Source organism: Canis lupus, chromosome X (assembly GCF_048164855.1).
Source record: "Canis lupus baileyi chromosome X, mCanLup2.hap1, whole genome shotgun sequence".
NCBI lineage: Eukaryota > Metazoa > Chordata > Mammalia > Carnivora > Canidae > Canis > Canis lupus.
Genome location: NC_132876.1, coordinates 15,544,838 through 15,567,689, shown reverse-complemented (window position 1 = coordinate 15,567,689; position 22,852 = coordinate 15,544,838). Strand labels below are relative to the sequence as shown.

The window sequence follows — 22,852 nt, the reverse complement described above, 5'->3', positions numbered from 1 at the left end:
AAAGGGCCTACAAAACAAAAACAAGGTGATTGGCTCACTTTTCAGCTATTAAATGTGCTTTATCTATTCTAGTCTGTTGCTGTGGAGATAGATACAACACAGGAGCCTTGGCAGTATGACAAGCAATTAAGACACCAAGATGTTTAGCCATGTATATTTTCTCACAGCGGGACCTCAAAGCTTAACCTGCCACTGACATTGTTAGTCATTGAATCAATTACACAAGATGAGGTTGACAGGTGTAATTATATATTTCTATGGTTATTATGTATGGCCTGCCATAGAGACCAACAAGCCTGTTACTTTGCACTCATTTAAGCAGTCACTTGTCTAGCAAAGTATTTGGAGTTGGAGAGCCTCCTTGGAGAGAAGGGAATCCAAAACAAAGTCAAAGTCCGTTGCCAGTTCTAACCAGTGCCACTGGGTTGAGGAACATTGGCACTGTCATTGGAATGATGTCTAGCTGCCAGGTGATTACTCCCTCACATGTTTTAGAAACTATGTGTGGTTATATGAGACTGGAGTGAAGACAACAATGGATAGTAAAAGTGCCAGATGTTTGACTAAAATCAAACCCAGGTTAGTAATCTGTTTAGTAATGGAGTAAAATCTTTTGAAATTCAGAGCAGTTTTTGTGTATAAATACAATTTTTGTTCTGTTTTCCTTTCTTTTCACTTGTCTGATTTCCCTCCCTTTCAACTCAGATTCTATGGGGTGGGGTAGGGGGAGCCCAGACAGCATAATTTAAGACATTACTTGCTTTCTACATGCAGTGTCCCTGTTAGAATAGCTTAAATTTGCTTTGGGAGATCATTCCTTTTATATTCCCATTTTCCCCCAAGTGAGATTTTTTTGAGAAGGTGGAATTAAACTAAATCAGCCTCAAAGTATTTCATAGAGAACAAGGGGGTTGATTTAAGAAATGTAATTGTCTTTTTAATCTCCCTCTAGTTTCACCAAGGCATCCCTCAAAGGCAGGGTATTTTCGTCATTAATGAAATCTTAATTAGCATATGTCTAGATCAGTGTTCAGTGCCGATCTGGGTCAAAAACACCTATGATGCATCTGCTTTACCAGAGGGTTAAGTTGAGTTCTGTAAATTAGGTCTGTGCTCCATGTGTGAGCATATTGGGAAATATCCAGCAGAGATCCGCAAATGCGTAAATTGTACTTGTGTTGTCATGTCTGTTCTCAACCTGATTTTACAAATGTAACTGTGCTCTAAAATTCTCTGAATGTGAAAGACCTGTAAAACAAATAAACAAAAACTTGAAAATACAACAAGCCTAAATAGCCAAAATATACCATTTATTATTGTGCCAAGCTTCACCAGTTTTAAAAATATATATAGTATGCATCCTGAATTAATAAAGCTGTATGTTTAAAAGATATGTATCTCCAGGAGTACCCCCTCATCTGTGGTTTCACTTTCCATGATTTCAGTTACCCCTACTGCCAACTGCCATCCAGAAGCAGATGATCGGGAAGCCCTGATGCACTGGCAGGTCAATAGTAGCTTAATGCTGTGTCATGATGCCTCTGTCATTCACCTCACTCTATTTCATCATGTAGGCAGTTTATCAGCTCACGTCATCACAAAAAGGGTGAGTCCATACAATATGATATTTGGAGAAGGGGAGACCACATTACATAACTTTTATGACAGCCTATTGTTATATATTTTATTTTTATATTTTATTATTATTGATCTCTTGCTGGGTTTAATTTGTAAATTAAACTTTATCATAGGTATGTACGTGCAAGAAAAACATAGTCTATCTAGGGTTTAGTACGATCTGCAGTTTCAGGCATCATCCCCTGGGAGTGTGAAAATGAGCTCCCCATGTATAAGTGGAGACTACTGTATTGAGTATATGCTATTTGTCTAGCGCTGCTGTGGGTCCCGGAAGGAGAGGGTAGTGAAACACTGCTTAGGACATGGGTCTCTTGGCGGAACAGAGTTTAGATACTTAGAGGGGACAAAGGTGAAACTGGTCAACTTCCTGCTTGCTAAACTGAGGAGGGCAAATTTAGAATTGCTATTGGCTTTTTTTTTTTAAAGGAGGAACGTAATGCAGCTGGAACAGCCAAAAAGCCAGTTAGAGGAAATGGAGCGAGAGCCAGAGGCTGTTGTTACCGGTAAGCAAAAGAAAGATGAAGGCATTTTCTTTGAGAGGAACAGCATGAAGCAAGGATTGAAGTCAGCAGTGAAAATGCTGAGTTGAGGGACGAGCAAGGATACTTTCCTGCCTGCACAGGAGGGTCTGTGTTTGTGAGTACAGAGATGAGGTTGCTGAGAATGGGTGCCTGGAGCTGGCAGTACCAGAAACCAGAATCTGAATCTCAGCAGCTGGGAGCCACTGGAGGTACCCGAAAAGAGTGATAGGGACAGAATAAATGTTTTCAGATAATCACTTGGGTGGCTGTTCAGTGTTTATTCACTGAGTGTGGGTGGCCCTGGACGAGTGGTGTCCATAGCACCCAGGAACTTGTTAGAAATGCCAGTTCTGGAGCCCAGCCCCAGCCCTACTGAACCGGAAACTCTGAAGGTGGGGTCCAGAAGCCTTTGGTTTGATAAGCCCTCTAGGTGATTATGATGGACTCCCAAGTTTGAGAACCACTGTATTAAGGGATGTTGAGTAGAAGGCTCTTGCATAATTCAACTCCTAATCAGGTCCTCAGGACCTAGATTAGGGTCTTCTCAGAAGCTAAGCAGATCACTGGCTTGAGTGCCAAAAGGTTGTGTCATCTATTGGTTTTCTTATCCATAAGGAATTAGCTGATTGATGGACAAAGACAATGATGTATGCAGAAGCATTTTCACACATATATTACTAAAAATATATGACAGCATGTGGTAGCCAGTGAATAGAATGGTTTGATGACTTTTTAGAGAGACTTTTGAGTGTCTCTGCCTTGCTTGCCAGGTAGCTGTTTATCTTGCTCCTATGTTTTCTTTGTCATCTCTATCATTATAATATCATCCAGGTCTTTTGACAGAGGCTCGTTGTGACTCATCTATATAATACTACTAGAAATTCTTGTCTCTCTGATAACCTGTTGTTAATTTCTCCAATACCATTTTTATGACTGCCATGTGTTTTGGATTTCCGTAAGGTTAAAAGTCACGTTTATTGCATTTGGGAGTTAGGGATGGAGTTCCCCTGCACATATGACACATAGACTATGTCTGCATGGTGCCAGACCCCCTGGTCAGGCTAGTCAATGGAGAGCTGGAGGTGGGGCTGGAGAGAGAAGCCTCAGAAGCTGGAAGTTCAGCATGGAGAAATTAAAACACTTAAGTCGGTGACTTTCTGTAGTCTGTCCACTAGTCATGTTGCCAAAATGAAGGGAAACAGGTGCCTTGGCATCTAAAGAGTAGTATACTGAACTTTGGGATCGAAAGACTAGAGTTTGAATCTCACTTTTTGCCACTTTTTCAGATAGGTGACCTTGAGCCAGTTACTTAGTTTATTAGTTACCTTAGTTTGAACTTCAGTTTCCTCATTTGTGAAGTTGGGGGTGGTGGTGTTTCAGAGGGCAGTTGTCTACCTTTGCAAACTATTGAGTGGTGTCCTAGGTTACCCGTTAGTATAACTGTTCACTATAGTTTCAGCAGACCCTACCAGAATTGCAGAGCCAATCCATGTCTGCCCATGGTTTGAGGGTTCTGTCCTCAACTTCAGCCACCTGGCTAGCTCCAGTTGGTATCATTTTCTCTGCTCCATGGAATGGTGTCCTTTGATGGCTGAGTAAATATGGGAAATAGTTTGATCTTTGTAATGAATTGTTCTGGAAGTCCTTGGCTACTGTTTTCCCTAATTTGGCTAGAACCCCCCAAAATCTGACATTCAAGACTGTTTAGACAACAGAAAAATAAGAATTTTACTACTAAGTTTCAAGAGAATAACAACTGGGCATATGGATTAATTGCGGATGCCCCCATTCAAAGTTTTGCAAAAGGATTCCATTCACGATTCAATATGGTATGGTAAAAGAATACTGGATTTAGAATAAACCAGACGAATGTTTGAATCCTGTTTGGCTATACTATCTGAGGCTCAGTTTTCTCATCTGTAAAATGGGAATTATATTAGAATCTACCCCATTGGGTTTCTGTGAGAATGAAAGAATATATGTACCAAGGTCTTGCACAATGTCTGCAAATGCTAGTTCCTTTTCTCAGGGACGCATTCCCCAGGTAGTGTTGCCCTGAGTTCTTAGGACCTTTTCATTCAGAGGCCCCCAAAGTCCTATGGATTCCATAGTATAGGGATCTTTTGGAAGGACAAACAATTCTGAGACTCGGTATAACAAATGATACTGTTATGAATCAAATGCTTGAGAATCTGGGGACTCCATCTTTGCTCCATATTTTCCCAGGAATAATGTTTGTAACATATATAGGCTCCTAATTTTGTGCAGTACCCTAGACTGGAGTTTGAGGTTCTCCATGACCTGACTCTAACCACCACGACCATGAATTGTGTTCCTGTCGATCTTGTTTATTCGTTGTTCCCCAAACATGCCAGGCATGTTCCTACCTCTGCATCTTTGCTAAGGCTATCCCCACTCTAGAATTTTTTTCTTCATACTTGTGTACAAGCTGCATCCTAAAGATCTAGCTACTAGAGTGTCTCCTTCACAGAGACTAACCTGCCTGCCTCATCCCCCAGGAGATCAAGTTGTTCCTCTGAACTACTGTAGCATCATGACTCATGACGTTTGAATGAGAGGGTTGGTTGGATGAACGGTCAATATGTACATCAGTTTGGAACTAGCCTGGGTCTGTGACTAAGAGAGTCTGCCTGGGTGAAAAGACATCTTTTAACACTGTATGCATAAGAAGGTACAAATGTAGGGACGCCTGGGTGGCTCAGTGGTTGAGCGTCTGCCTTTGACTCAGGTCGTGATCTCCCAGTCCTGGGGTCGAGTCCCACATCAGGCTTCCCGCAGGGAGCCTGCTTGTCCCTCTGCCTATGTCTCTGCCTCTCTCTGTGTCTTTCATGAATAAATAAAAAAATTTTTTTTTTTTAAAAAAGAAGGAACAAATGTAATTTCCTCACTCTGGAGTATCAGTCTCCCAAGAGCAGAGGGATGATATAGGCAGGGAGGGAAGGTTTAATGGTGTTATGTACAGAACTAACATGTGCATCTGGTTGTTCAGATGAAAACCTACCTTTTAAGATAACAGCACACTTTCCCAAATGGGGGCCCAAACATTACCTTTTGTGTGAAGTTGGTAGTTACCTTTTAGCAGTAAATGAATGATTATCCTCAAAGTATTAGCATCTAATTGTACATGTTGAAGGAATAAGCACACATTTTCCGAGCAGTTCTTTGGCACCAGGCACATTTCCAGATATCTTTATAAATGTAAATATTCACCAGTCTCTTTCCACCTTCACATCCAAGTGTTACTCATCTTTTTTGTTCCTTCTAATACTTGGCACAAGGCCTGGCATATAGTAGGTGCTAAATAAATGTTGAACAAACGAACACACGAATACATGAATGAAATCACATAAGGCTCAAGATGTAGCCTTTAATACCTTCCAATGTTTCTTCCAGAAAGAAACAGGACAACCCCCCATTTAACATTTCCAAGATAAAAAGTCCCATGTCTTTCAGCCAGTCTTTGCCCTGCCCTTTTGTGCCTGGCTTTATGAAGCTGTTAAAAAAGCTTTCCTTGGAAAACTTTCACCAAGAAACTACCTAATGGGGGCCAGCTGCAGCCCCAGGTTTTATGAACACTTTGATAGAATCCACATTAAATAGCAACACTAGTTCACACATCAATTTTGCCATGTTAAATCCTAGCTTGGGCATATGGGGAGTTCATGGGAGATTGACTTTTCATCATCATCACTGCAGAAAATATGATTTAGTTTGGCTTAGTCATAGCAGACATAAAGCAAAATCATCCCAAAGTGCTTTAAGAAAACTGAACTCGGTCACAAGGTTTTTGTTTTTGTTTTTGTTTTGTTTTCCTGTTTTGGGAGTGCAGCGAAGCAGGTGAAGGTCAAGGATTACTGGAGAAATACTCAAAGAGTTCCCTAAGTGGTAGTAGTTGTTGGGCTGTTTCTTCTCAGTGCAAACTGTGGTAGCTGTGTGGCCTCCCCAGTACCAACAGATTTTTTTTTTCTTTCACTGATTGCCACTGCTTTGGTATTTCCCTTTGGTGCAATCTCTGAACTTCATTGGTTCCAGATGTCTCACCCTTTTGCCTGTATTGGCACCCAAGTGGGAGAGGGTACAAATGGCCCAGCAACCACTTAATAGATCCATATGGAGAAAAAAAATAGGTGTGTCTTTTGAGTCATGGAAATCTAGATGAGAACCCTGGTTCTGCCAAGGGCTAACTGCGTGCTCTTGGTAAATCACTTAAGTTGGAATGACTTCAGTTTGTTCATTTGTAAAATTGGGATAATTAGTACCCTCAATCATTGTTGATCTGGGTTGAACAGTGGGTAAGGACACAGGTTTAGAGCCAGGCGGGTCTGGATTTGTCTCTTTGCTCTCTCTCCCACTACTTGTGTGACCTTCTCTAAACTTCAAATTTTTCATAGGGTTGTGGTGAGGATGAAATGAGATAATGCATGTAAAAGCGTCTGGCACATAGTAGATACACAAACATAGCCATTGTGATTCTTTTATAAGACAGACAAGAGGACAGGGTATATGGCTGACTCTGGCAGGAGTTTCTGTTGAAAGATTGACCTTAATTCAGTGGATAGCAATGATGGGCATTTCTGCCCACTGCACCCCACCCAGGGGACATTTTTGGTTGTCGTGACTCCGGGCGGTGGGCAGGGGGGAGCGCTAGTGGTATAGAGTGCATAAAGATCAGGGGTGCTACCAAACATCTTGCAGTGCACAGGGCTGCTTCCACAACAACAAAAAATCATGTACCCAAAATGTCTACAGTGCTGAGGTTGAGAAACCGTGCCCTCATTTAGGAAACACAATTTACCGAGCTTCTTGGGACTTCTATAAAGTTATTTGAGGGACGCCCCGTGGTTCGGCGGTTGAGCATCTGCCTTTGGCTCAGGGTGTGATCCTGGAATTGTGGGATGGAGTCTTGCATCGGGCTCCTTGTGGGGAGCCTGCTTCTCCCTCTGCCTATATCTCTGCCTCTGTGTGTGTGTGTGTGTGTGTCATGAATAAATAAATAAAATCCTTAAAAAGTTATTTGATTTAGTGGTTTAGCCTTGTGTATTTCTTCCTTCCCTCACTTCAATTCTATAGGTACTATAAAACACCAAGTTCTACTACAACCACAGATTCCATCATGGTAAAGTTTCCTTTGCAGTAGCATTGCCTAGAATGTCCTGTGTCCTTTTACTGTCCTATTCTGCTATTCCCAGACTACAGAGAATTAGATTATTTCTGAATGGGTAGTCTAATTCTTCTACCCTGAATCAAACAAACAAGGTCCCTATACCTCTAAAGGCCAAACAAACTCCATCCAGTAGCCACTGAGACTATTTTCTCCTCTTTGAAGACAGAAGAGAGATGAATGAGAGGCAGTGACCCTATGGAACTGGGTCTCATGGGAACAGACAGGATTCACTTTGTGGAGGTTGTTGGGCCTGCAAGTGAGTTTGTCTTGAAAAGAAAACAATTCATCACATCTATCGCTATCAATATTTCTACAAGATTTGCAACCAGTTTGTAAGATAAAAATAAAAGACTGGAATTAGAAGCAAAAGGAATTATGCCAGGAAGAAGCAACGTGATAACTCTGGAAATGGAATGATAAATTTAGCTCTGAGCTCACTGGTAGCCAAAGTAAAAATGGAAATATGATTCCAGTTGTCTAAATAAAGAAAGCTGGGTAAACAAAGGAGAGATTTTCTGCCTCGGAACCAGATTTCAGGCAGACTTTATCACAGAGACTGTGATCCAAAGAGCATTGTATGCAGTCTTCCCTTGCTTTCTGCAAAGAATGACATTTCTGGAGATCAATTTTGAATAATAAATTAAGGTTTAACAAATGCATTTCTGCATGGACCTACGCTAAATCAGTTAAGATAAATTACTTTCTGGTTATTTAATTTGGCATAAAATTAGACCTTGGAGAGTTAAAAGGATGGGATGGTCAGCATGTCCTTTAGAGTGCCTCCAATATTACTTATCTAAATCATGTTTTCCACTTGGTAAAATAGCTTTTTAATCAAGATTAGACTCTCCGGGGAGTGACTAAGGTACAGCTTTGGGAATAAAAAGAACTGTAGCCTTAGAATCTAACTTTAACTGGTCAGAACAGGTTAAAATATGCTGTGATAAACACCCCACCACCACCAAATCTTAGTGGTCTGACACAAAGAAAATATTTCTTTTTTTAAAAGATTTTATTTTTTTCATGAAAGACACACAGAGAGAGGCAGAGACATAGGCAGAGGGAGAAGCAGGTTCTCCGCAGGGAGCCTGATGCGGTACTTGATCCCAGGACCCCAGGATCAGGACCTGAGCCAAAGGCAGACACTTACCCACTGAGCCACCCAGGTGCCCCACAACAAAAATATTTTGATCACTCATGCTACATGTGCAACATGGGTCAAGTTTGCTCTGTGTACTCACTCTGTGTACTCACTCCGTCTGATGACATCATCTCAACACCATGCCTCGGGGATTACCTGGGCAGGCCAAGAGCACTCTGGAAGCTCTTTAATGGAAGCAATTACCTGCTTCTACCCAGAATTAACATATAGCACTTGGACTTACACATCACTGGCTGATGTAAGTCATGTGGCTGTGCCTAACTTCAAAGGGACTGGAGTTTGCCTGCCCTGGCTGTGCCCATTTCTCCTCCTGAAGAACTACATCTTGTTTAGCTGTTGTAATGCCTATTGTACTTGACAGGCAGCCAGGCAGGCGGGGTTGGCATTCTGTTTTGTAAATTAAGCAGACTTCCCAGTGCTCTCACACAGATGGATGGCCATCCCAAATCTGCAAGGGGTTGAACCTCAGGGATGTTGGCAGAGAGGGCCAAATTTCTTCTAAAAAAAAAAAAGTCAGGGGGAGAGCTTTGAATTGCCTCTTTTTTTAAAAGATTTTATTCATTTACTCATGAGAGACACAGAGAGAGGCAGAGACCTAGGCGGAGGGAGAAGCAGGCCCCATGCTGGAAGCCCAATGTGGGACTCAGTCCCAGGACCCTGGGATCACGCCCTGAGGCAAAGGCAGATGTTCAACCACTGAGCCACCCAGGCGCCTCTGAACCGCCTCTTTTTAAGTCTACTACTTAAACCAGTTCAGTTCATCTCTGTGGCGTGTCGATCACGTCCCCACTGGTTTAGGAATGGGGACAGGCTTTCAGTCTATCAGTCAGCCACTCTCTTCCACGACTAATAGTTTAGGAAGGAAGATTCTTTGGATGGTAAGCCAGTCCCTGAGGCTGGCTGACTTTCTGAGGACTTTGTAGCTCCTAGTAGCAGAGTCGGCTTTAGAACTCACAGGTCCCAAGCTGGTGTTTTCAGCCTCACTCTACAGGCCCCTGAGTTTACAGAACAGGTGGGGCCTGCCCCTGTCAACTTGCTAGAATACATGAGTTGAAACGGGATGCCCGCTGCAAGGGAACCCTTTAGGATAGGCGCAGGCAGAGAGCATGGCAGCCCCTCTGCCTTTGCTCTGCTGCCCTCCTCCACACCGCAGGAAGTGGGAGCAGTGATCCTGACACCCCACAACACATGGACAGGTGTGCCTTATTAATTTTGGAAGTATCGACAGTGCTAGACTTTTAGAAGGAATGATGCTACAGCTGAATTGACTCAATGTATGTGTCCGCATACCATGAACCACACTGTTTATTGATGTACGAAAATGATTTAATCTCAGTGCAGTAGTTATAATATACAACAGGCTACAGGACAGCTGCTGCTTGCTGCGGGAGCTGTCAGAATCTTCCAGTTGGTTCCGGTACAACTGACCTTCCTCCTTCTATAACCAGGAGTGTCTGCGAATGCTTGTTTGGAGCAAACTTGAAGGAGAAAGGGACCAGGACCTTAAGAAGTGAGATCCATTAGGAGCACCAGAATTATTAGATTTTCCAGGAAAATGCAGGGGGTCGGAGCCGCGGGGGAAGTAGTTAGGCACAGAGGGACTTGTAGGCCAGAAAACAAAAATGTGAGTGGAAAATATCTCATGGGGACGTGAAAAGGAACTTTCAGTAAAGGTTTACTCCATTACATCCATTCTGTAAATCTAATTTGCTCAAGTGACTGCCCCCACCGCACCCCCTTCTACCTCCCTCCGCCTTTTTTTTTTTTATAACTGCTACCAAATGGCTTCAGTTTTTAATTCTTTACTTTCCGTTTTATGGCCCACAGCTTCATACAAAAGTGTGAGTGCCCTCTCCAGATGGACTGCGCACCTCATTTGGGCAGAAGGGCGGCCGATTTTCATCATCTGGGCCTTTAAGAACTCTCTAGGTAGCTCTAAAATACATAAAAGTGCAAATGGTGGACAGGAAATTTAGCAATGTCTCTTGCTGAACAGTCAGACCTTGAATTTTAGTCAGTTCGTTTTCCTTTTACTGTTCGTTGGAACTACCTACCAGCCCCGCAGGCAGGCTGGGGGGCGGGGGAGGTGAGGGCGTGGGGGAGGGGGCGGCAGGGTGGGGGGTGGGAAGGAGGGGGCAGGTGGCGCGGAGTTGGGGGGTGCGGGGGGCGCGGAGAGGCGAGCACAGAGCCCAGGTCTGCTCTTGCTAGGTGCAGCCCTTCCTTCTGAAATTGCTTTCACGGCCGACTTTCCCGGTGATCCTGGGTGCTTCATTCCGATTTGGGCCATATGGCTCCGCTCACGAAATTCCTCAGGCTCTTCCAACTGATGTTTCCCCCACCACGTGGCCACAAATTGACTACTCGCTTTGCCTTGAGCTTTTAATTGGTTTAAATAATAAACTCCCCGAGTCTTTGTTTGTTGGCACACAGAACGGAGCACACAATTGCAAATGAGTTGGGCAACCTGCTTTGATTCGGTGATTAGTCATTGCTCTTAATTGTTTTTACAATTTCCACCTGAGCGATCAGGAAATGAAGCACCGCCTCACACTTCGAGCAAGTTGCAAAGGGCCGAGCTATGGTATTTCCTTATTGACTGTTTCCTTGCCTGGGAGGAGGCTGCGTTCAGATGTTGTGGCTTGGGAGGCGGGCGCAGCAGCTGAAATCCAGCCCCCGCATCTGAAGCGGGTTCCGTCCGACTCTGGGAAGTGCCCGAGACGGCCCGGACCCTGTAGGTTAAAAAAAAAAAAAAGGGACAGGCCCCCCGACCGGGACACTGGAGGCCTCGGTCGCACCGCAGCATAAACACGGAAAACGCGACCGTGGCTTTGGGAGACAGAGCTTTCCTCCTGTCTCAAAAGGAGACTTTTTTGTTGAGGCGTTTCTTGTGTTGTTTTGTTTTGCTTAGCTCTCGTTTATTTTCCTACATCATCGGTGCAGATGGCAGATTAGCCATGCCTTTGGTTTTTCCCTTCGCTTCTGGTGTATTTTCCTTTGGTGGTCGGGTCTCTGAACTTCTGAAACGGAACTATCAGCAACTGTAATATCCACTTCTTGCTTGAAGAGAAGTTTGTTTTTTCATTTGAAAAGTGTTTATGACAGTTCCCAGATGGACACTGTTTCCTGTGTCAGGAATGTACTCCACACACACACACACCAGCACCTACCACCTACTCCTTTGCCCCTTGGCAATTTTTATCAGGACTCAGCTCAAGGGGCTGCTGCTCTTAGGAAGATCTCCCTGACCAGCACCCCCACCAAGCTGACTTGATGAAAACACCTTTCTAGCATACCTTGATTTGAGCTACTTGTTGGTATTTCCTCCTTCCCTTACTACTAGATTATGTACCCACAAGGCCTGGGCTAGAGAGCCCTGAGCACCAGTCTACTGAGATCACATGGTCTGGTGGGGGCAAGCAAAGGCCACGGATTTTGGACTCAATCCGACCGCCATGGGTTGAATCCCAGCTCTGCAAATGAATAAACCTGGATGGCCTTAGGGGATTTGTACAACTCCCGCCCACCTCAGTTCCTTTTTTTCCCCCCACCTCAGTTTCTTAATCTGCAGAGTAGATTCATGAGCTCTCCTTGAGAGGTCATCGAGAGAGTTTAATGAAAAATTAAATATCAAGCATATATAGCACCATGCCTGGCACAGGACAGATGCTCCGGAAGTGGCCAGTCTCCTCAGGAAACCCCCCTTGGTCCCCTCCCAGAGAAGGAATCTCTATCTGACTACACCTACCCAGCCTCCTCTACCTTGGTTCTCACCAACCCCAAGAGAACATGGTTGATTTCTGCCACTTCTGCTTTACCAACCACCTGGTTGGGTGCAGTCCCTTGCAGCCTTTTCTGTCTCTGTTTTGATGTTCCCAGCCTGATAGTGTGATTACATCCATCCACCTACGACGTCAAACTGCATTGAACCTGCACGGCACATTTCATTGTGATGAGCCTAAAGTGCTTTGTAGATATAATGAACTATGGCAGGGAGAGATGATGCTTTAAAGAAGTTCCCCTCCTCAAGTGTGTACAGGGGGCCACTGTGCAATTCAGGTACCTCCTGCAGATGCACGCTGCATATTGACATCCTCAGAGAGGCCCTGCAGTCAGGGAACATGTTTCAACTTTTGTTGAATGCTACAATTCCCAAACTGGTTTCACAATGTGCCTATTAACTTCCTCAAGAACTGATGTTTTATCCGGAGCATGCTTTGGAAAATGTTGGCTTAAGGGACTAATATTTCTCTTTGTTGATGGAACTTTACGATGCTGAGAAGGAAAATAACTCCTACGAGGGTGGTCAGCCTGGTCCTGGGTGGTCAGCCTGGTCCTGGCCTTTCCACACCACACCTTAATGACAAGCACCAGGTCCCTGGTCTTGTCAAGGGTCTAAATCCCAGGCCTGCCTTGGATTCTACTTTCTAGCTCTTGGTTCCTGATCTCTTGCCTGGCTCCCTGCCCATGGCCTCACTTCTGAGATCCATACCTTTGGTACTGGTCTTTGCTTCCCTCCACAATTTAGATTGGCACCCAGCCCTTGAACTAGTTCTGCCTCTGGTCATTAAAGATAATGAGCCCTTGCAATCCATCCAGCCTCAGCTCTCTAGAAAGGGAACCAGACATGTCAGCAGGTCATCCCAGAGGCATTACTGTAATAGGAAACACTTAGCGCTTACTCTGTGAAGGGAGGTCTGGCTCCAGAATCCAAACTTTTAACCCCTATGTGAATCTACCTCTCTTTACAAAGTAGCAGCAGATAGAGTTAACCTTCCCAGTGATCCTACATTCAAGCCCAGGCCACCGGACAAGATTGGTGTATGGATCCATACAAAATAAAACAAAGGAAGCAAAATTAACCAGAGCAGGCACAGGCTGCTATTTCAAGCTGCCAACAGCTTCTTACTTTTGCTTTGAGAATTCATTGCTGGGAAAATATTGCTCTCTTCTTTTGGGAAAAATCACTTCAATGGGCTTTTGATTTGCAAAGCTCTAGCTCAGATTCTGCTCCAGGATGAAGAGGTTGTGAAGATGAAGAGCAAAACTGCCCTATCGATGATATACACAGTGGGCTGCCCGGAGGGGGGGGGGGGGGCGACAGAGTGGCATTTCTACAAAGACATTCTGCAGACAAGTACCACTTTCCTTCTCCCTATGGGCCTTGGAAGAGAAGGTCAAGGGTGGCCTCTAGAGAGTGTGGACAAGGTTAAAGATCCTTTCCTGCGTGGGAGCTAGATAGCTAGACCTTTGACAGGGCAGTTAAGTCCCTAAGATGGGACTAAGGGAAGAGCCAGCCAGCAGGGGGCCCTTTGGACATAGATCTGGCCAATAGAGTCTAGGGAATATGATCATGAATAACCAACATTAAGATTTTGTTTTCGACATGGTAATTCCTCTCTTAGTCCCCTCCGGCTGCTATAACAAAATATCATGGACTTGAGTGGCTTATGAACAACCCAAATTGATTTCTCCCGGTTCTAGAGGCTACAGGTTCACAATGGAGATGCCAGTATGGTTGAGTTGGGGTGAAGGCCCTCTTCCAGGTTCATAGCCAATGCCTTCTCACTGTGTCCTCACATAGCAGAAGTGGCTAGGGAACTATTTGGAGCCTCTTTTATAGAACACTAATTCCATTCATAAGAGCACCACCCTCATGACTTAAGCACTCCTGAAAGCCCCTCACCTACCTCCTCCTAATGCCATCCTCATTGGGAGTTAGGATTTCAACATATGAATTGTGGGGACCCACAAACATCCAGACCACAGCATTCTCTGCTGTTCTCAAGCCTTCAGTAAAACTCCACAGCCAGCTCTTAATTCTATTGTCATTTGCTGGGACATGGTTTGGATGAAAGAATGGCACCTTGGGGAACATTGGTTATGGGGGTAAGGGGCAGGTAAGAGGCGACCAACAGAGAAAACTGGAACTGTGGTCTAAACCTGGAAGTGACAAATGACAACCAGAATGGATTTATAAGCTGTAGGCATTTCTCAACAACTGCCAGGAATTCTTGGCAAAGGAAAGTTAATATAAAGATGAGATTTTCTGCAAACTGGATGATGTATCAGTCAGGCAAGGCTGTATTGGGCTGAAATAACACCCCCCGCCAATTCAGTGGCTTAAAACATTCTTGCCCATGCCACATGCCCCATGTCCATTGCGTGTTGGCTGGCTCTTCTCCATCTGGTCCTCACTTGGGGTCCCAGGCTGAGGGAGGTGCCACCTTCATTGTGTCTGTGTTTGCAGAGGTAGGGAAATGTTCTCAAAGCTTTTGGTCACACTTCATGGGCTCAAGCAGGTCGCAGGGCCAAGCCTAACTTTAAGAGGGGTGGGAAAGTGCAGTCCTACCAATGTACCAAGAAGGAAGGGAGTTAGAAATACTGGGAGCTTAGGCTCTTATTTGTGTGTTTTAAGACTGGAGAACTTGAGGATGTTGGGAATGTCTGAGTTGTAGCTCAGGATGGCCAACTGGGCTCTGTCATTCATTCTTGCATGGCTGAATTCAGTAAATCATTCTTGAGCACCTTCTATGTGCCAGGCACTGTATAAAGCACCAGGGATACATTCTTGTACAAAAAAAGATACGGTGACTGCGTTTAAGAAGCTTACATTCTGGTAGAGAGAAGAGATAGTGAACCTGTTGCTTTGGGATAAAACAGCACTTGAGCTGATACTCCATTTGAGGGACTGTCACATACTCTAGGTGACCAAGGCACCGGTGACTGTTGCCTTCTGAGTGTGGCTGGGTGTGCCAAAAAGCTTTGCCAGGTCTCCATAGCCCCCTTTCTCAGTACTGTTTCTTTGAGCCTAACAATTTCTTGTTCTTTCAGATTTTTGTTCTGTCCTGGCTCTTCTAGGGCTTAGCTAGTAGCAGTGTCTACGGTGAGTCCTTGATTGGCTTCTAGGAGGCTCTGCATTCTTGCAGGAATCAGTTCCCTTGGAGACCTCTGGGATATGGGGAGTGTCATTCTATTGGTTCCATTCAGCTCTAGCTTTCAGGCCATTTAACAAAGGCTTTCGGATTCTCTTGTTTTTTGCATGCAGTACGGTACAAGGGTTAGGGGCTCTAGCTTTGACCTCACCAAAACCTGGGTTTAAATACCCGTTGTGTCATTTCCCAGACCTCAGTTTTTTCTTCTGTAAAGTGGTGCAATAATAGTACCCACGTCGAGGGGCTAAGTAGTGATTAAATGAGTTATATGTAAAGTACTTAGCACAGTACAGGGCACATGTTAAGTTTTAAATATAAACCAGTGGTAACGTTCATTGGTTTGAGTCCAGCGCTCATGCTCTTAAAATAAGGACCCCCAAGTTAGTATAATCAGCAGAGTCACTACCAATTCCAGATCTCTCCCCACATATTTCTCATCAGACACAGGGCTACACATGCAAACTGAATCCTAGGAACAGCTCTAAAATCTTTCACTGAGAAATGTGGACTGTAAGCTGCGATAATGAGGGTGTCATTTAGCCTCGCGTCCACATGTCTCCCCGTTTCTCTCATCTCTCTCTGAGCTCCTTCTTGCTCTAAGGTTCTGTAATTTTCACATGTACTTCTAGTTTAAATGTGATCCCATCCAAATAGTCTATATTTCGGAATGCATTTTTCTTTGGCAAGAAAATAAAGAAAATAACACATTCCTTTTGTCATCGAAAATGTGCTTGTGAACTTCCCTAAAACAGATGCCAAACAGTTGATGCTTTTCAAAAATCGCACATCTTTTTGCAGTATGGCTCTGACCAGAATAGATGAGACAGGAAGAGATTTCTCATTTTGTGGCTTCTCAGTCCTGGGATCCGCATGCATGGCCTAATCAGGTCTTTTTTAGCTGTTACCAGTGGCTCAGGCCTATGGCTAACTTGGCTACTCTGAACGTATGTGAAGAAACATATAGGAAGAAAACTAGAGGCCCCTACAGGGCTAATACAACAACCACAACGCTGTGCACAATACAGTTCCTCCTTCTGTGACAGTTTTCTTTTCTTTCACTCAAGTTGTGAACATGTTTGGCTGTTGTCACACTATGAGCATTTTTCAAGTGCTTACTGCTGAAGGGGTACCGTGCTGGACACTGCTCCCCATGCCAGTAGATTAGGAAGAGGAAGAGGAGCAGTATTGGCAAGTACACAAACACGGAAGGGGACACAAAACCCTCAAGAAGAAGGCATACACCTAAGTACAGAAATATAGAACTCTAAGACCATTTACTGTGCGAGAAAGTGGTCCTGCTTATACCAGTAGCCTTAAAGACATTGCTTACGATGCACCTGCCTCAGTACCAAAGTTGCTCTTTCAGAAATGTGATACCAAGTCATCCAGAAAAGTCTAAAATAGTCTCAGTGTCCTCTCTTCAAGGAGGCAGAGAAAAGTCAAATATATATTAGGTGGCTTCCCCCCTCCCCCACCATGGATAAAATAAATAAAGCATTTTTGGTGTTTTGTTTAGTTTTTCTGGCTCCTGGAGAAATCCTCCAGGCTTCTAGATTGCTCAGAACTTTCATCAATCTCAATGTAGGTGAATAACCAGATTTCTCTAGAAGTAGCATTTGCTGACTTTCCATAACAAGTTGAGAGAACTGAATCCCACTAAATCAGACGCTAGCCTTGGGAAAAATAATGCACAGAAAAGTGACCACTGCTTCATCCCAGATTGCCTGATTTATCTTTGAGATCTAATTAGAGTTTGATGACCTCTTACCTTCTCCACTACTTCCATCATTGTTCATCTGGCCCCTTAACTCATCTCCAGCTTCCAGTCTGGACATCTACTGTCTCCTCGAAACACAGTATCTAGGTTGATTTAAAAAAAAAAATGAAAATCATGGGGCGCCTGGGTGGCACAGTTGGTTAAGCATCTGACTCTTGGTTTCAGCTCAGGTCGCGATCTCAGGGTCCTGGAATTAAGCCCCATGTCAGGCAACACACTCAGCATGCACCCTGCTTGAGATTCTCTCTCTCTGCCTCTCCCACTCATGCTGCCTCTCTCAAATAAATAAATAAAATGCAATATTAATAATAACAAATAAAAATAAGAAATGAAAATCTTTGTATAACTCGTGTCTATAGCAGCATTATTCATAATAGCCAAGGGGTAGAAATGCCTCAAGTGTCCCATGATGGATGAATGGTAAACAAAATGTGGTACAGCCATACCATGGAATATTATTCAGCCTTAAAAAGGGGATTCTAGTACATGCTACACCATGGATGAATCTTGAGGACATGCTCAGTGATAGAAGCCAGTTGCAAAAAGATAAATCAGGTATTACTCTACTTATAAGAGGTACCTAGAGCAGAAAATTCTTAGAGACAGGGGATCCCTGGGTGGCTCAGTGGTTTAGTGCCTGCCTTCGGTGGAGGGCGTGATCCTGGAGTCCCAGGATTGAATCCCACATCAGGCTCCCTACATGGAGCCTGCTTCTCCCTCTGCCTGTGTCTCTGCCTCTCTCTCTCTGTCTCTCATGAATAAATAAATAAAATCTTTTTTAAAAAAGAAAATTCTTAGAGACAGAAAGTAGAATGGGGGGTGCCAGGGGATGAAGGAAGAGGGGTAGGGGGTGTTGTTTAATGAGGACAGAATTTCAGTTTGGGAAGATGAAAAAGTTCTGGAGCTGGATGATCATTATGGTTGTACAACAATATGAATACAATTCATGCCACTGAACTGTACCTAAAGATGGGTGAGATGGCAAATTTTATGCTGTGTACTTTGTCACAATTAAAAATCAAAGATTACATTACAACAACAACAAAAATGAGAGTTGGGTGCTTTAACTGCTCAAAAGCCTCCCGTAGTTCCCCAATACCCTCAGAATAAAACCTGGAGTACTTACCCTGACCTCCCTGATAGATGTGGGCCATGACTTATCTGGCCTCTGGCTACCTCTCTAACACCCATTTCCCTACGTTTCCTGCTGTGAGTTGGTCTTTGAACACCTCAAGCTTTTCTACTGCCTGGAAGACTTTGTCCTTGCTATTTTCTCCAGATAAATCTGTGGTTATAACCTCCTTCAACTCCCTGTACAGATGCTAGTTCCTTAGACATGCCGCCAGGCTGTCTTAAGATAACTGCTATCCCAATCCTGCCTCAGACTCTCTTTCCCCCTCATGCGCTTTCTTTTTCTCTATAGAGTTCTAGATTACATATCGACTTAGGTGTTTCTTTTCTGTCTCAGTCCACTACAGAGAGAGACCCATGAAAGCTAGAACTTTGCCACTCACCAGCATACACCCAGCACCTAAGGAAGCAGCAGGTGCATAGCAAGTGCTCAGTAGATATTTGTTGAATTACTGAATGATACAAGAGCTCTTTTAAAAACTCTGACCTCACAGAATAAGGCCATCGACCTCATTGAACGAGGTCCATTAGACCTCAGAAGAAGTCAGCTGGAGCCAGCATTGCCAGGCACTGCAATTCAGTAGGGCACCCAACTTGTTTGCTCTCTTCTACCAAATTCTTTCAAGTTTATACGTTAACATCCAACCAGGGTTTACTCAAGCTATTTAGAAATTAGGTTGATTTAGTGTAATCACAGCACTTGCCTGTTTGGATGATTTTTAAATACTAATGTGACTCTTCATGCTCACTGGTAGAGAGAAATTATGGCATTTCAGAATGATTTTATAGATCACGGTGTCATGCCCAGCTTCTTGTTCACATGGAAAGCTATAGGGAACATTCTCTCAAGTGAAAGTTGCTGCTGGCTGCAATTTCTCTTGGACTTTAGTGGGCATTAGGGTGACCTTTGGGGATCCCCAGAAGAGGAGGACTTCCACCAGTGAACCTGAGTCTGACAGGGCTGGGCATTTACTAGGAAACCTCCTTCTCTGAGTCTTTGCCCAGCTTCCACACCCAATGCTCTCCCTGGAAACTTTCTAATAGGAGAGTCTGTAGCAAACCTAGCCTAGTTGGAGTTTCACAGATTTATCCTCAAAACCACATCTGCATTTTATTTTTTAAAAGATTTTATTTATTTGACAGAGAAAGAGAGAAGAGCACAAGCAGGGGGAGTGGCAGGCAGAGGGAGAGGGAGAAGCAGGCTCCCCAGTGAGCAGGGAGCCCAACGCAGGGCTCCATCCCAGGACCCTGGGACCATAACCTGAGCTCTAGGCAGACACCCAACTGACTGAGCCACCCAGGTGCCCCACATCTGCATTTTCGAAGAGAAATATGAAGGCACCCTGGAAGAGGCCTACTAAATGCCCTTGCTCAGAGTAATATTCAACAAATATTTGTTTCATTATGTTTTATAACAAGGAGTTTGAACTCTACCTTGTGGATGATGGAGAGTTATTCAAGCCTTTATTTTTCTTCTAGATGGTCAGATAGAGTTCCATGAAGGCAGGAACCATGTTGTACTTACGGCACAGCACAGCATCTGACACATAGTAAGTACTCAGTAAATGTTTGTGGCACAAATAACAGAATTCATCACTGCATATGATTGGATAAATCAGACAAAACTGGAAGTGCAAATATATACAATACATTCTTGACATCACGTGGTTATGACCATGACATAAGTGTATAATGGTCTTGCCTACAACCACTGGAGAAGTGTTTCACTATAATAATTGTAATTTTTAGGAAAATGACTTGGGTATACTTAAAATCAGGATAATTGTTCATTTTGAGCACTAAAGTGTGAGTTCTGATAACCCCACGCAGCTTTTATCCTCTTGCCTCTTCGCTCTTATTATTTAAGGCTTTTAGTGGCATGATCAAGCCTCTGTTTTTAGAAAGCTCTCTCTCATGGTAAATGTGGAGGGCTGATTATAGGGTGAGGGAATCTGAGGATGAGGAGCAGTGGAGAATCTGATCGATGGTGGGGGTGGACGGTGGGGGGCATCCAAGGCCTGAACAAGAGGATGTCCATGAGAACAGAAAGGGGGAAGAAATTAGAGAGGCCTGAAGAGGCTGATTTGGTCATTGTTATCAAGAAATATTAGCAAATGGTGGAATGCATTTTAAGAGGGTTAGAAAGCTGGCGGGGATGCTTTTGAGGTTTTTGGTGGGGAGTGAGTAGAAATAGGGAAATCAGAAGCCAAGAGCTTTTTGCCAGGTGGTGGGAGTATAGATAAGGATTTGGGGTTGGACATCACACCAGAGGATAGCCAAGAGGAGACGTCTAGCAGGCATTTGGGACAATTAACAATTCCTTCCTCCCTCCCACCCCCATGATTTCGAGGATTAATATCCATTTGAAAGAATCTGGTGCTACAAATTATAGAGTGCCCAATAATATTTAGATGTCCTACAGGCACGTGTATTGCAAGGACTGGTGCTCTAGGATCAGTATGTCAGAGCGGGGTTTGTTGTGTTTTGTTTTGTTTTGTGCGCGGGGACAGACGTGGAGACAGTATTGTGGGACAGAGTGGGAGGGAGTGGGCTTCCTAACCCATCCAGGAAGCACTGCGGGCTCACACTTCACCTCATTCTCCAGTGCAGGCTAGTGAGTAGTGATTTCCAAGAATGATAAGGCACTTAAATACTTAAGTACTTGGTAAGTAAGATTCTATATGAGCAATCAGTTGAAGAAGCAAATAAGATTCCGAGGGGAGCATTAATCATCTCTGTGTCTAATGGGTCTTCCCTAAGGCCACATCTACACGAGTGTGGAATTTTAAGTAGGCTTTATTTTTGTAGACTTGCAAAAGGACAAGAATTAAAAAAAAAAAAAAAACCCACACGTACAACACAGATACTTTCTGGTAACTCTTCACGAAAATTAACTTCGGACCAAAGGTTGGTTGGAGAAATGTGGGGGGTGGGTTTGCAAATGCTTCCTGGGGCGGGGGGCTCTATTCCCTAAAGCTAGACAAGTTTTCTTCAATTCACAAACATTTGGTAGAGCATCTGGGGAGCTCAGCCAAGCCCCAAAGGCTTTTGAAACCTAACCAAAAAGACTCTTGCAGTTAAGACACTTCTTCCTGAAAGCATTTGTGTCTATCGACAACACTTCGCTTGCCAAAGTAGACTTAGTTCAGCATTTCACATCTTCTAATTGAATAAATTCTAAAGCTTCATTTCTTTCTTTAGGATTTGTGGCCATTGCACTTTCTTTGATATAAGAACCGAAAACATATCGGCAGATGTTAAGAGTTACCTTTGTTTCATCTCCTGAAATGTAGCTTACTTCAAAAATTGAGAGGCTGTAATATACTCATGACTCTGCCGAGAAATACACCAGGGACCCTGTTTCCTCCTTCTCCCTCAATGACAGAAACACGGAGAATTGTTAATAAAAGTTGTCAGCATTGAAATTCTTAAAATGACTTGAAAGGGGAATTTGCATGGGACACCGCCACCCAAACTCACTCCAGGTGTGGCTACTTTCCTGGCTCCCTAACCGGAAAGGGAGGGCGCACAGGGCCTTTGCCCAGATTCTTAAGAGACGTCTGGAAAAGGGGCGTTACTACCTCATCAAGAGGAGATCCTTTGGTCTGTGGAGGATTATTCACCACTGTATTTTGTCCTAATTTCTAAATTTGAAGATTAAGCAAGATTTATCAACCGGATTCTGAGGACTTGGTGAAACATATAGCCTATGTGGGGCAAGGCAGCCAAGTTTTTATTGCCACCAACTCGCGTTCCCCTGTACCAGAGCTAGTAAAGGCCGGAAGTGACTCTATGAAAACCATCTATGTGTAAGAATAGATTTCAAAGATAATTTTGTGTTCTGATGTGTTTTTATATTTGGGAAGGAAAACCAGATGTAGGCAGATTCATCTCCAAAGTTTTTGAGTGTGAATCCAATTTGGGGAACTCTCGGAAACCATTCTCTGGGCTGTGCCCCAAACTCACTTTCAAAAAGCCTGAGGACATTCAAACAACACTCAAAGAAAGCAGACATTTTTAATGGACACCACAACCTTTGGAATACTAAAAAAATTACCTACCAGTTTTAAATTTATGCCAAATCTGTGTCCAAATGAATAATCCATCCTACTTGAGAACAAATGATGATGATGATGGTAATGATGATTATGCTAATAATCATCATCATAATAATACTAGCTGCCATTATACCATTACTAAGCAATTACTATGTACAAGGCACTATATTAAACTCTTTGCATGCATTTTTCTTATTTAATCCTCATAACAATACTGAGGAATACATATATGATTATCCTCTTTGTAGAAATGAGAAAGTGAGGCTTAAGAAGGTTTAAGTAATGCACCCAAAGCTGCACAACTAGTTAGTGGTAAAGGTGGGATTTAATCCCAGGTCAATCTGGTTGCAAGACCCATGTAACTGACTACTACGCTGTATTGCCTGTATTACACACATAGAAATGCCAACAAATTGAGACGATCTACTAAAGTGACTTTAACAAATCC

General features: G+C 43.6%; 1 long non-coding RNA gene across 2 annotated transcripts in view; it reads left to right on the top strand.

Moving 5' to 3' along the window:
- The first annotated feature begins 2,017 nt into the window (after nt 1-2,017).
- The window catches only part of LOC140627572 (uncharacterized), a 93,708-nt gene continuing 72,873 nt past the window's right edge, over nt 2,018-22,852 (top strand). For both annotated transcript variants that reach the window (XR_012026247.1, XR_012026248.1), the window contains exons 1-2: nt 2,018-2,141; nt 19,826-19,896. This is a non-coding gene — a long non-coding RNA (uncharacterized lncRNA). The remainder of the gene's footprint in view (nt 2,142-19,825; nt 19,897-22,852) is intronic.